The sequence below is a fragment of the Ursus maritimus genome, unplaced genomic scaffold, assembly GCF_017311325.1.
Source record: "Ursus maritimus isolate PB19 unplaced genomic scaffold, ASM1731132v1 scaffold_16, whole genome shotgun sequence".
NCBI lineage: Eukaryota > Metazoa > Chordata > Mammalia > Carnivora > Ursidae > Ursus > Ursus maritimus.
Window position 1 is genome coordinate 60,122,998 of NW_024424008.1, and position 14,987 is coordinate 60,137,984.

The 14,987-nt window shown below is 38.0% G+C and overlaps 1 protein-coding gene across 5 annotated transcripts in view; it reads right to left on the bottom strand.

The window, feature by feature from the left end:
• The window catches only part of GRIA4 (glutamate ionotropic receptor AMPA type subunit 4), a 355,639-nt gene that overhangs the window by 239,808 nt on the left and 100,844 nt on the right, over positions 1-14,987 (bottom strand). The gene's annotated exons all lie outside the window — the stretch shown is intronic.

A 14,987-nucleotide genomic window follows, 5' to 3' on the forward strand; every position in this document is an offset into this window, starting at 1 on the left:
TGTCCCAGGCAGAAGAGAGAAAAATATAAAGGTCAGGATCGATAATTGCACAAGTAGTTTGTGCAAGCACTTGTTTAATTAAGTTTTTATTTTCTGTTTGGTTGTAAACCCCACTAGGGCGGGGCTTTCTGCAGGGATCTGTCTGCAGCAATTTGCACAGCGCTTTTCACCATTAATAAATATTTGTAGAATCAATGAAAGAAATCCAATTATAGAATATTCCTTAATGTGCCTGTTTGAGTCAAGGTTCATAGATTATTTTTGTAAACAACAAAACACATGTTCCCGGATGTTATGCTAAGAATAGAAATTAAACTACGCGAGTCCTTGAATCTGTTGATTTCCTCGCCTGTTTGTGAGTAGGGAAGAGAGAAATGAAAATTCAGGCAGCGGGGAAGAGGAGGGGACAGGGGCATTCCTGCTTGTTAGTGGTGCTCAGAAATAAGTCTAATCCACTAACAGAAAAAACAGAAGAAATTTTCCCCCTCTTTAAATCATTCTACCTTCTGTAGTGATCTGTCCCTACAAAGGTTATTTTTGCATTGAACCTCAAGGGGTCCCTTAATTAGCAAAGACATTACCTAGAGGTAAAAAGGCCCTAAACATAGGGCCCAAATCACAGTGTAATCAGTTGGAGGAAAAGCAGGGAGTGGGCTCCAATGTCAAGACGAAGGACCCATACCAGGCAGTACCGCCTGTGGAAATGTGTTCTTCAAGTCAGCCTGCCCCATTGCCGCTTGACTTCTGGAAACCAGCATCTCCTTGTGTTTGAAACCGCAGGCTAGCGAGCCAGGGGGTAGCTGCTACGCAGCCAATCCCCAGATACACTGCATTCCTGATATCCCCAGAGGGATTCGCACAACACCCCAGAGAAGCAGGCGGGTGTTTCGCAGCCCAAACTGGTGATGTGGCACCATCCTACAGGACACAGGCTGGACATTTATCTACCCAACCTTTCTGTACACTGCTCAGAGATGTGCATGGCCGTGTGACAATATAGGAACCATGACATGCACTCACGCTGGTTCAAAACACAAACGCCTTAGGGACCTCACATGTAAAGTGTGAGTGATGCAACTTGGTTTTAAGTCAAGACTAGCCACCTCTTATTCTGCTTGGTCCTGAAACCCAGCATTCAGTGTGCTCTCAAGACACGGGCATATATTGTTTACACATCCCTCACTTTTACCAAGACACACACCTTTCTATGTTTTTTGAAAAACCCCAAATTTACTAGGCCTAATATTTTCTTTTTTCCTGTGGATGTAATCAGGGGCACAAGCAACATTTCACTTTCCCTGTAGGTCTACTTTATGAAAAGACGGCTCAAGGATGGTGCAGGGTGGCACGACGCTCCAGGCGAGCTGAAAAGTTCCTGGCCGTGTGAGGCCAGCAGCTTGCTCTCAGAAACCACTGCTGTGCAGACATGTAGGCCCAGCAAGGTGGCATCTCAGAGAGTTCTGGGAAAAGACAGAAGCTTGACATTTTATGAGCAAGCTCACAACTTCAAAATATTAGCCCGTAATTAAAATGAAATAATGGCTGCTGGCAGAAGAAAAAGCTCGTCTGGAGGCATGATGCGGCCCAGTGACACAACTGTGCACCACTGGTGTAGAAAATCAGAAGAGGCGCTTCTCACAGATGGCGAGTGAGTGTATTTTGCAACACATTAAAGAATAAAGTACGATGTTAGCTCTGCTTATGAACAATCTTAAAATGAAAGGCGCTGAGCGAAAGACTGATCGGCAGATTTTTACAGCGATGTGAGCAAATGCAGTTTAAAGGATGGTAGTTGCCGTGAACAATCCAGTATGGAATAAGAAACCCTTCACATGTTCAGTTTCAATAGTCATTGTCTGGAATGTCATCCAGGCCAAGTCAGGCTCTTTTTGTCCATCAATAATTCTCTCCCTCCCACTTAGCCAGAGCTCATCTGAGTCGCTGGTGAGGAACAACTTTATGGTATGCATTTACTCCCTTTACTCAAGTCCCTCAAGGCAAAAACTGCCATGAGTAATGAGGGCTTCCTCATTACTTTTCAGAACAAACTGGTCATGTGTGCTTAGTTTTAAAAGAAAGTCCGTCTTGAGTGCTGGGTTATGTGCCTGCTGCCCACTATACCACGTCCTGAGAATTACATAAGCTCAGTTATTGCTCTAAATGGTTGACAATTATACACGCATTTCTGCCTGCTCAGAATTCTCCAATGAACAGCTGCGAATATCTACCAAACCAAACTCAGGAGCACACATATGCACAAAAGCGAGTTGCTGGTTTGCTGAGGATATATGCAGATCAGGAATCCTAAACTCCCAAAACATCATGGCTCATGGGAAAGTTTCTAGTTACCTCCTCGTTCTGATAATTCCTAATGCCGATCACAATTCTCTCCAGCAGACATGATGAGTGACAGGGAATATATATACAGTCATCACTACCCTTTGGGTTAAAACTGAACTCTTTGCAACACTTTCTAAACATAGCTCAATAAGTGAGTACCAAGACCAGGTACGATGCCTGAAGAGGTTCAGCTCACCTGTTGTAGAAATCAATACCACTGACTGTCATTAGCCAACCTCCTAAAAATGACTTAGAAAGAATTCCTCTGATCTTGTAAGGAGCACTGGGTGTTGTATGTAAGTGATGAATCACTAAAGCCTACACCTGAAACTAATATTACACTGCATGTTAGCTAACTGCAATTTAAATGAAACCTTGGGTTTGGAAAAAAAGAAAGAGAGAGAGGAGGGAGGAAAAAGAGAGAAGACAGATTACCTGCTTAAGAATTAGGGCTGCAACTCTGTTAATACCTCAAATATGGAGCTCAATGACATGCCTGTGATGTAAGCTCATTCATGTGTAACTCCTCACCTTGTGTCCCCTTGCTGGTTCCAAACTCCTAAGTAGGCAGTTGATTGAAATTGACAAGAATTCTGCTCTAGAAGCTTCAGCAAACACAAATCTTTTCCATTTCAATACCCTAGTAGCTCAAAGGGAAGAGCTGCCAACAGAGCAGTGGAATGGAAAGGCACGTATGCATTCCGTCCCTTTCCATCAAGCCTCTGTGAACAGCAAACTCAGCCCTTAGTATTAGCTCCTTTCAAGAGGCATGAGTTCAAAATATAGCCACTACCACCAAAACTGAAGAAGACCGTACTAGGGTCCTGAATATGCATATGATTTGGTAAGAAAATAATCAACTCTATTTTAGGTGTGTGGTCTTTTTAACCCCCTGCTTTTCAAATTTCTTTCAATGAATTGCTTTCTCACTGCAGTGAAGAGTATGCAAAAGATATATACAAATATATCTATATATATAGAGAGAGACAGAGACAGAGGCAGAGAGACCTGCATGCACATTTTAATATTTACAATCCTTCAAAGAAATAAATATGTTCTCTCTGAAGAGAGAACTCTCTCTTCTGAGAGAACTATATCTGTAAGTCTTTATGAATAACGACATTCTGTCATATCACAACCTGTGACATCTCCCGTGCTTTTTTAAAAGAACGGTGATACTGACAGTTAGTACTTGCACTGCATCACCAGCCTTAAAGAGCATGTTTGCACGTGTGACATCACTGCTCCATCTGCAGTGGGCTAAACACAGTTTCCTCATTGTTTTCTACATGTGTTATCATGGTTCAGTGATAGTTTTTTTCTTGTTATTTACTTTGGCTTCAAAATCTTTGAAATCTTCTTAACCTGCCACAAACATCCATTTGCCCATCCATCCATCCAACCATCCAACCAAGTTTGTTGACATGTACTTTATGCAAAGCATTGTAACGGAGGTGGGAGAGAGGCTGTCCTTATGGTACCGCGTGGTTGGTACTTCCCCATGGACACTCATACTGCTATTGGTAATCTGCGAATTACACCATTGATCTAATCGTGCCCATTTAAACAATTACACTCTTGAAATCTTCTCCCTCAGCCAGTGCCACACATGTATTCTACATGCTTGTGTGATGACAGTGAATTATATACATTAGTTTCAATATTCAAAATATTTTAAGACTACATTTACTTTGTTCACATATGGGCTATATATCTGAGGTGAACCATAGTACATAACTTCGGTTTTCACTTTAGTACACGCCTAAGCAATAATCCACCTCTTTTTTTCAGGAGAGCAATGCCTGCATTTGAATATTTTTATCTGTCTGACTCAGTTTTATACCCACTCTTTCTTGCTGGTCTTACCAAGATGACCTGCAAGAAGAGAAAACACACTATCACTGGCATTTCTATTTCTTTTCCCCGGGATGACTACTCCTCCTGTCCAAGAGAAGAGACTAATTCACGATGATGTCTTTTTAGGAATTCAGAAACATACATTATTGGATTAATTAGAGAGAGTCTATCTTGGGTAGAATCTTACTTTAGAAGAGAGTGAAGATTAGTTTTATTTCATATTCTTTAAGGATTTGTAATGAAGAGTTCTTTAAGAGGGTAACTGTGAAAGTATCTTGGGTAAAAGCAAGATTCCCACTTAACATTTTTTTTTCTTTTTACGTTTTGTTAAATAAATAGGCTGTGTTTATGGTCACACAGAAAACTTACCTGTCATGAAGCTTCCCGTGGTCTGGCAGGGAAAAATTAATTTTAAAAAGGTGGCTAGGAGACTGCATAGCCTCATTCTATGAGGTTAAAGATAAAATGCCAAGCTCGTTTTCAAAATAAGGGGGAAAATATTCACTTGTCTTGGATATTCCACAGATTAGTGAATAAATTATCATGGAGAATTTTGCTAAAATAAATATCTATATAAAACTGAATGATAAGGATTACAGAGAGCAGGGAAAGGCAAAGATTCAGTTTCTTATTTCATGGATTAGAACAACTGCCTATCAAGTGGTAAAAAGTGAGAACAATTTGCTTTTTTGAAAGAAATGCATCAAGGTAATTTACATTATAATGCAGTATCTTCCCTAGTTCAGTACTGAATTACAGTCCGAGTGTGAATTTTTCAATCATTCCCCATTTTTACATAATTTTTGCTCTCTGCTTCATACAGATATTTCCGCTGAGTTATGAAACGTCATAATATGACATGTATGGAGAAAGTGGTATTGATGTTAAATACAAGGATTCTTCTCTAGGGGACTGCCCTGGGGTGCACCTATATGCTGGTAACACCATCCTGCCAGAATACACACATGTAGACATTACCGAGGTCTCTGGGAAACTGACCACCAATTCTATCCTAACCAGAATCCTTGTACATCACATTCCAGTACAGTATAGATGTTTTAGGTTTTCAGTGACTGCAATGAATTTTAATTGAGGAAACTAAATTTTCCATTCTGGGTGTTTTGTTTTTGAGAGAGAGATAGAGCACAAGTGATGGTGGCAGGGTGGCAGTGGGGCAGGGGCAGGGGCAGGGAGAATTGCAGGTAGGCTCCCTGCCTAGGGCAGAGCCCGACACAGGGCTCTATCTCACAACCCTGAGATCATGACCTGAGCTGAAATCACGAGTCCAACACTTAACTGACTGAGCCAGGCACCCCTAAATTTTCCATCCTGTTTTAACCACTGTATGATCATTTAAAATTATTGAAATTAGGGAAGTTGAGAATCTAGCTATAATTACAACTTCTGAAAGTCACTTAAAGGATACACCCCACCAAAGCACTGTGTAAGTAAGTACATTATTTTACTCTATTACATATGTAGGAGTATTTTCATTGTCTTTCTTCTATGCCCTCACTGAAATATACATTTATTTATTTATTTTGGGGGGGAGGAGAGGGAGAGACTGTGCACAAGTGGGGGGAGGGGCAGAGGGAGAGAGAATCTCAAGCAGACTCCCTGCTAAGCGTAGAGCCCAATGTGGGGCTCAATCTCACAACCCAGAAATCATGACCCGAGCCTAAACCAAGAGTCAGACACTCAACTGACTGAGCCCTTGAGAATACAAAGCTGAAGTTCTTGCATAAAAGGAAAAAGAGATCATTGTAATGGATAAGAAATTTACAAGAAATTTCAGTTACTGTCTAATAGAAAAATGCTGCTTTTTACTATGTGCAAGATCACTTGTGTTTTAAGTTGAATTCCTTATTTTTAATATCTATGGCACAGTCACTAACACCTATCCTCCTCTTCCTCCTGGAACTGAGGTGTGCTACGCTTCTGGGCCTCACTTGGTTACTAGTGACTGAGTGAGCAAGACCTTGAAATGATGTGAGTCACTTGCAGGCTTGACTGCACCCTTCAGGTGTACTTTGCGCTTTTTTCCTGCCAGCTAAGGGCAGATGACCAGGATGCTTTACAAGGTGCTACCACAAGATGAAAGGATCCTGCATCCCCAAAAACCAAGTTGAGGAAAGCCTGTCCCCCACTGTGGAGTTACGGCTTCTCTTTTATCGATCCTTAGATCCTTGAATATTTGAGTGTTTTTATTACTACAGCTTGACCTCTTCTAACTAGAATGGGATTATACTGAATCCTTTGTGCCTGTCTAATGTCCAAATATGTTCCATGTTCTAAGGCCTGGCTCAAGTCCAGTATCAAGGCTCTCCTTGATTCTTTCATCTTGACGTGAATGATCTCTTCCTGATTGGATTTCTCATACTAATCCGCTATTACTGCAAGTAAAACATCTATCTGTAGGCTCGTTGGCCATCAAAACAAAAAGGGAACATGGACAGTTACATATTCTTACTTCCAGTGGGACAGAACGTACCATTTCATGGGTGGAAGGAAAGCTTTCCCTAATGTTAAGTTCTTAAAAAAGATGATGCAAACATTGGACGGCAGTGATATAAAAGAAGGCAGTGATATAAAAGAAATATACTGGGAACGCCTGGGAGGCTCAGCCGGTTAAACGTCTGCCTTTAGCTCAGGTCATGATCCCCGGGTCCTGGGATGGAGTCCCTCATCAGGCTTCTTGCTCAATGGGGAGCCAGCCTGCTTCTCCCTCTGCCTGCTGCTCCCCCTGCTTGTGTGCGTGCTCTCTCTCTGACAAATAAATAAATAAAATCTTAAAATGAATAAATAAATAAAAGAAATATCCTCAACAACATGCCTAAAGTGAGTGTAACTAACTGATCTAATGGTATGGTAAGTTATAGCACCATTTAATTATAACCATTGCCATGGCTGGCAGCCCTGAAGGGTGCCAAGGTAAGACTTAGTTAACACGTAATATGTAACTGCCATATTTCTTTCAGCCTCAATCCAAAGATGAGACTTGTTTGACAGAGCACTCTTTAAAAATTCTCTGTGAAATACAGTATCTGTATATCAGATTTTTAAAAAATAAGAACAGTACAGCAATCGATTGTGATTGTGATTGTCATCAAGTCTGCCCTTGATTGCAGTAAGTTCTCCTTGGTTGATGGTGAATCCATTACACGAGAAAGCAAAAAAGCAGTAGGTTTGATTGTTAACCCTTTGTGTCCAGTAGGGAACCTGATCTGGACTCTACTAATAGAAGGCTCTCAAAGACACCTGTTGAATGTGTCAGAATACCCCCCCCGCCACACACACACACACACACACACACACACTAATAGAAGGCTCTCAAAGACACCTGTTGAACGTGTCAGAATACCCCCCCCCCGCCACAAACACACACACACACACACACACACACACACACACACACACACAGAGAGATCTGGGTCTGTTTCAACTTAAAACCTAAAACTTGCTTAGGGTTGTGGCAGGTACAGGCTTCCAGTAATGCAATGAGTAAGTTGTGGGAATAAAAGATACAGCAGAGGGAGTACAGTCAGTGGTGTGGTAGTAGCGTTGCATGGAGACAGATGGGCGCTACGCTTGGGTCAGCACAGCATAACATACAGAGATTCTGAAACACTACGTTGTACACCTGAAACTAATGTAACATTGTGTGTCAACTATACTCAAATAAAAAGTAAAAAAAAGTAAAATAAAAACACTTAAGAGACTTATTCACCCCCAAAAATAACAATAAAAATTAATTTTAGTTTTTATCAAATGTCGCCCCTAAATAAGAATGTTTCTGTAAATTTAACTTTAGAAGTTGAGACATAATTTCTACAATTCTCACCTATAAGAAGTTCGAATAATATTTTATAACTCCTAAATCTTGTGGTGTTTGTCCCCAGGACTTTCTGAGGTTAGTGGTTTCTATACTGTGATGGTAACAAACAAAATGAGCTTAGCACGGCTGTGTGCAGAGAAGTATGAGGCTCGGTGCAAAGCCTGCCGGCGCCCACATAATTCTTTCTTGTAGCTTACTCACTATCCGTCCTCTGGGTCAGTTCTAGTAATTTTTAAGTTGTCCTTTTGTTACTTCAATGGCCTCAAGCTACTTTTAATTTTATTCTGGTTCTGTTTGTGCATCTTTAAAATATTTTATGCTTTTAATTAGCATAAATTAATTAATAATTCCTGAACTATTTTCCCTGAGTAATTTAACAACAACCTTAAATTAAAAAGCTTCTTGTATGAGGCAGAGAGGCAGGTTGTTGAAAATTTATTGAAAGATTCTATCCCCCACAGATCATGCAGGGAAGAATGAACACTTGCAGGTAAAATTGGAATGTATAATATGTGATGGCATTTTTGTAAACTAAGCATGAATTTTATTTTTAAAAGCATTAGAGAAAAATTTGAAGAAGATCCCATAGCCCTATCATCTTAACAAATGATCTCATTTTGTAAATTTCCTTTGAGTGTGTGTCTATATGCACACAATTAAATGTGTTCAGAATATTTTTCTATGTTATATTGCAATAGCAACCTATTACTTACAAGAGCTTTACTTAGATTTCTAAAGATAAATACTTCTTTTTACATCTCCATCATGAAACTCAACAGCTCATCATATATTGAAAAAGACAGTAATATTTACCTTTCTAAAATATTTTTAAATTTAATGTATGATTTCTCTTTATGAAGTCATTTCTCCAGTGCTCTTTTTTTAAAAAAATATTTTTATTTCCTTTTTATTACACTATGTTCACATTTTATGAGCACTCCCTAGTTATGAGGAATGGCCTGAGGCCAAACATACTTTTAAATCTGGACTACAATGATTTATTTATAGATAACTCACTCAAAGCTTCCTCTATGATAAAAAAGAAAAGAAAAAGAAAACTCACCTAAAAGAAAATATAGGCAATAAACTCTTGGACATTGGTCTTTGCAATATTTTCTTAAATCTGTCTCTTTAGGCAAGAGTAACAAAAATAAACGAACAATTGTGACTATATCAAACTAAAAAGCTTTTGTACAGTGAAGGAACCATCAACAAAATGAAAAGGAACCTACTGAATGGGAAAAGATATTTGCAAATGATATATCTGGTAAGGGGTTAATATCCTAAATATATTAAAAACTCATACAACTCAACATCATAAAAACAATCAGATTAAAAAATGGGCAGAAGACCTGAATAGAGATTTTTCCAAAGAAGACCTACAGATGGCCACAGACACATGAAAAGATGCCCAACATCACTGCTCTTGAAGGCAATGCAAATCAAAGCCACAATGAGCTATCCCTCATATCTGTCAGGATGGCTGGTATCAAAAAGACAAGAAACAACAAGTGTCAGCAAGGATGTGGAGGAAGGGAACCCTTGTGCCCTGCTGCTGGGAATGTCAACTGAGGCAGACAATGTGGAAAATAGTACGGAGGTTCCTCAAAAATTAAAAATAGAAAGAGCTTCCAATCTAGCAATTCCACTTCTGGGTATTTATCCAGAATAACCTAAAAAATGCTAATTCTTAGAGACACATGCACCGTATGTTCACTGAAGTATTATTTACAATAGCCAAGATATGGAAGCAACCTGTGTCCATTGATAGATGACTGGATAAAAAAGATGTGGTGTACATAAACAATGGAATATTACTCAACTATAAAAAAGAAATGAGATCTTGTCATTTGTGGATAAAGCTAGAGGGTATTATGCTAAGTGAAATAAGTCAGACAAAGAAAGATAAATACCATATGATTTCACTTATATGTGGAATCTAAAAAACACAACAAACAAAACAGCATAGAAAGAGACTCATAAATACAGAGGACAAACTGGTGGTTGCCAGAGGGGAGGTGGGTGGGGGGATGGAGGAAGGAGGTGAAGGGGATTAAGAGGTACAAGCTTCCGCTTATAAAATAAGTAAGACATAGAGAACAGCATAGAGAATACCATCAATAAGACTGGAACGACTTTATATGGTGGCAGATGGATCATTGTGGTGAGCATTTTGTAACATGTAAAATGCTGAATTACTATGTTATACATCTGATATTAATATACCATTTATGTCAGCTATATTTCAAAAAAAGAAAAAAATCATAACCCTTTGAAAATAAAAGGAAAAAAGTCTATATTAAAAAGATCCATTATGTATGGTAAAGGGTACAAATAATGTGATTTTTTAAAATTATGGTCAACAAATAGGACTGGCTAAAGTGTTGGGATAATCTTTTCATTGGGAAGTAAATATGAATTGACTTTGTAATTTTCATGCATGTAGGTGCAACTTCTGCATTATTTATCCCTTTTCCACTTCTATGATACTTTCTCATTCCAAATAAGATTAAAACACCAGTAAATTAAAGAGGTGAGAAAGCACGAATAAGAATATAGCTACGGATCTTTTCACTTCCCTTGAGTTTATCTTCACTATCTGAAAATTTTTCTTTTTATATCTAGAGAATCCACTTTGCACAGTTTAACATGAATTAGATTGCCAGTTTTTATCATGGCAGGAAAAATCCATTCTGCTTTCCAATGTCTTATAGGATGCTGGCCATGGAGGTACACAGACCAAAATATGTATTTATTTAGTGAGGTTGGCTTTCTTGATAAGTGGGAGTAAACTGAACCCATTTTTCTAATTACTCATGATAACAATTATTTATATCTATGTTATGATATATAACCTCTAACTGACATATTTTAAAACTGAATCTTCTCAAACACTGGGACAGATGTGAGCACAGCATAACGGACATGAAAGTGGAATCACTCTGTTGTACACCCGGAACTAATGTAACATTGTGGGTCAACTATATGCAAATAAGTAATTAAGAAGTAATAAAATAAAAGATAATAAATTAAAAATGCTGTGATAAAGGGAAAGAAGCACCGACATTTATTTCCTGACAATTATTTTCGCAACATTTTACATTTATTTTTCACAACTCTGGAAAGTAAGTATCCTGGTATCTCCATTTTCAGATGGTGAGACAGACGTTTACAGAGGTCTTCATAACCTGCCCAATATCCCAGGTTTTGGTAAACTGCCTCACCAGACCTTCCTGGTTCCAAATCCTAAGGACAGGTGTCACATCTTTAAAATGTAGCAACAAGATTGCCTATAACGTCTGAATCATGAAAAATGCTTAACCAATGTTTACTTCTCTGAAATAACCTTTTTTTCACTTCCCTTTATCACCATCCATGTAATAGTGCTTGCAGTGAAAGAAGAGTATTTTATTTTCAAAGAGTGGCTGTTATTTTGTTCACTGTCATATTATTTCCCAATGGGAATATATAGGTAAACTCCACATAAATTAAGTTCTATAATATGAGCAAAACTCTGGGCAAACTACAACATGTGTATGCTATATCACATGAAGAAACAATTTCTCCTCCTCTTCATAATTTTATCTTTGGAACACAGCTTTGAACCAAATGAGGTGAATACATTTGAGTCACACAAATGAGATGTATTGTGTAACTTTTAGGATGATTCTGTCTGCCTCAGCAATGATTCCCTATATTGGGATTTATGATCTTCAAATAAATAGATTAAGTGATGTTTGCTTAATAATGTGGCCAAGAAAAAGACATTTTATTACAAATAATTCTGACATTTCAGTACTTTTGACTTTACTTAGTTTTTCCTTCCCTAAAAACAATGGTAAAGAAAAATGAAAATATAGCCCTATTATGTGTTCACTATCAGCTAAACTTAATTCATTTGCTTTTTTAAAAAAATCCACATACGCTGTATACAGTATACGGTACTCAGAATTGCAACTCTTTCAAATAATTCTCCATGAATCCTGTGAGGTGAGTCCTTTACTCCATTTTTTTTTCGGAAAATGAGCCTTATATTTGTGCCCATGGTCAAGGCTCACAGACCTGTTACTGGCTAACTGGTTACCCTGGAATTCAAACCCACATCTAATGGGTCCAAGTCCTATTTTCTCCCTCCAGACGCTTTAGAGTAGTGTCACATGAGAGGTACCTGTAAATATTTCCTGTGTGCATAAAAGAAAAAGTAATCTAACTTTTGATTAGTTGACATCATGAGTTTAGTTTTCATTATCTTACATGAGGACGTTATAATTATATGTAAACTTTGCTAAATAAGATGTAGATGGACCTCTTCATAATTTAACCCATTATTTCATGGACCCAAATATTAAAGAATCAGACTTTAGCAAAAGCATTCTAGCTGGAATAAAACTCTATTTGTTTTATCTTCTGCAATGGGGTATCTTTGCCATGATTATGCCTTTTTTTATTATAGAAAATAAAAGCAGTAAAAACTGTGATTAGAAAAGACTTCTTGTATACCCATAAGATGCTTTCTGATTTAAACAGTTGAATCATTTCTGATTTTTTTCAGAATTTCAAAATGTTGCTCTTGGAGGTTTTTTTTTTTGTTCGTTTTTTGTTTTGTTTTTGTTTTTGTTTTTGTTTTTTTTTTTGGTTAGAATTTTGGTCTTTATCCCAAGAGCAATTAGAAGCTATTGAAAGTTTCAAAGTCGGCCTTTTTTTTTTTTTTTGGACAGTATTATTTTTTATTTCTTTCTTTTTAAATTCTGTGCTGGGTTTTTGTTGTTGTTGTTTTTTAGATTATTATTGTTTTTATTATGTTCAGTTAGCCAACATATTTAACATCATTAGTTTTTGCTTCCTCAATGCCCATCCCCTAGTTACCCCATCCCCCCCCTTCTGTACTCTACCATTTGCATCCACATGGGTGGAGCTGGAGGGGATTATGCTAAGTGAAATAAGTCAAACATAGAAAGACAATTATCACATGGTTTCACTCATATGTGGAACATTAGGAATAGTGTGGAGAACCATAGGGGAAGGGAGGGAAAACTGAAGGGGGGGAAATCAGAGAGGGAGACAAACCATGAAAGACTCTGGACTCTGGAGTATTTTTTATCTTGTACCACTTTCCTTTTACGTGTTTCAAAGAGAAAGCTTCCTGAGGTAGTAGGCTCAGGGGTCAGAGATTTTTCTGATATTAATACTGTGAGGACCACAACTCATTTTAGAGCCTTCGTCCATAACCGAGGCTAGCATTGCTTCCTACAGATCACGCAGGCTACAAAGAGCAAGCCAATGAAGTAGAAAAAGAGCTTCTTTTTACTACAAAGAATAAACCAGGGAGAACAGGACTCTTCACCCGTTGGCCCCAGGTCTCATGAAGAAAAGTATCCAAGGTGAGCTGGTCTGCCAACTGTGAAATTTTGTCAGTCAAAAACTAGCTTCCCCATGGATGCATTTGATAAATAATAAAATAAAATAATACCAAACCAAACCAAACAAAACAACATCAGTGAAGATATGCCACCTGTTTGGGATGACAGTATTAATAAATTGACAGTCTTTCCAAGTTAGAGGATAATTCTCACTAAAACGTGGTCTCCTGGTCTGGTTAATCCAGGAATACCCACCCACCTGTTGTGCAGCCCACAAATCTGGGCATCTGCCTGACTTTCTTTTTCTTTCTTTTCTTTTCTTTTCTTTTCTTTTCTTTTCTTTTCTTTTCTTTTTTTCTTCCTTCCTTCCTTCCTTCCTTCCTTCCTTCTTTCTTTCTTTCTTTTTCTTTCTTTCTTTCTTTCTTTCTTTCTTTCTTTCTTTCTTTCTTTCTTTCTTTCTTTCTTTCTTCTCCTGTGACACATAATACTTTAACAATTACAATGTCAAACGATGACCTTATACCAGAACATATTAAAACTTCAGGAATTTCACATGATTTCTAGAACAGAGAATTTACCCAAGCAACATAATCTAAGGCTTATCATTATTTGTTTGACAGTGCTCCCCAAGTAACTTAACATACCAAATAAAAAGGTCTAATTAGTCAAAAAGACTTCATTTACAATTCAAATCTCGGGGAAGTTTGTTAAAACCCTCAGAAAGTTATAAAGCACATGCCTAAATAGGATTACAGAGCATTACAATGGGTGTCTTTCTTTAAACCTCCTTCTGCTCTCTGTAGAATACACCCCCTTACATTCTATGTTGATTATCAAGTTTTGTTTTACTATTTTTCTTACTGTTCACTTCCACTTCTGTCTACAATGTTGACCTCTTAATCCAAACCACCCTGCAAAGCTATCCTTTTCCTGTCTCCTCTCTTCTGCAATCTTTCCTAATTTAGTGGTCTGACATCTTCACATGTGGCAGAAATACTGCAGACACTTCTCCGGTGGAGGTGCACGATGCTGGTAAGTCTTATTAACTGGGGGTGTCAACTTCAGTCATTTGGTAAGGACGGTGATGGCCAGGTTTCTCCACTGGAAAGTTACAATTTTTTCCTTAATAATTAAGAAGTATTTTGTGGAGAAATACCCAGAGACGATTAAAATATCCTGTTTCTCATCATAATTTTACCTATTAATTTTAGCATCATCAGTAATTCTTTCCTGCAACAATTATTACTGTGTCATCTGCCTGATGGTGATTTTCTATTTGCATCCTTCCTCCTCCATTATTCATTGCAACTGTATTGTAAAGAAGAGCTGTCTCTTCGCCCCCATTTATTTATGTATTCAATTGTTTATTGATACCACTTGGGACTAATGGACATTTATTGTATTCGATGGTTGTCTTACATTATGACCATTATTTGTTGTTTTGCTCACATCGCTCCAGATTTGGCCATCGGTTGCTTCTTCAAGCTGGCTCCTAAATCCTTGCATGCCTCACCCAGTCATTCTATAAGCACTCCCTTGCTTTCTGACACCACAAGATGATGCTGTCTCATCCTATATTTTCTCTGTATTAACCC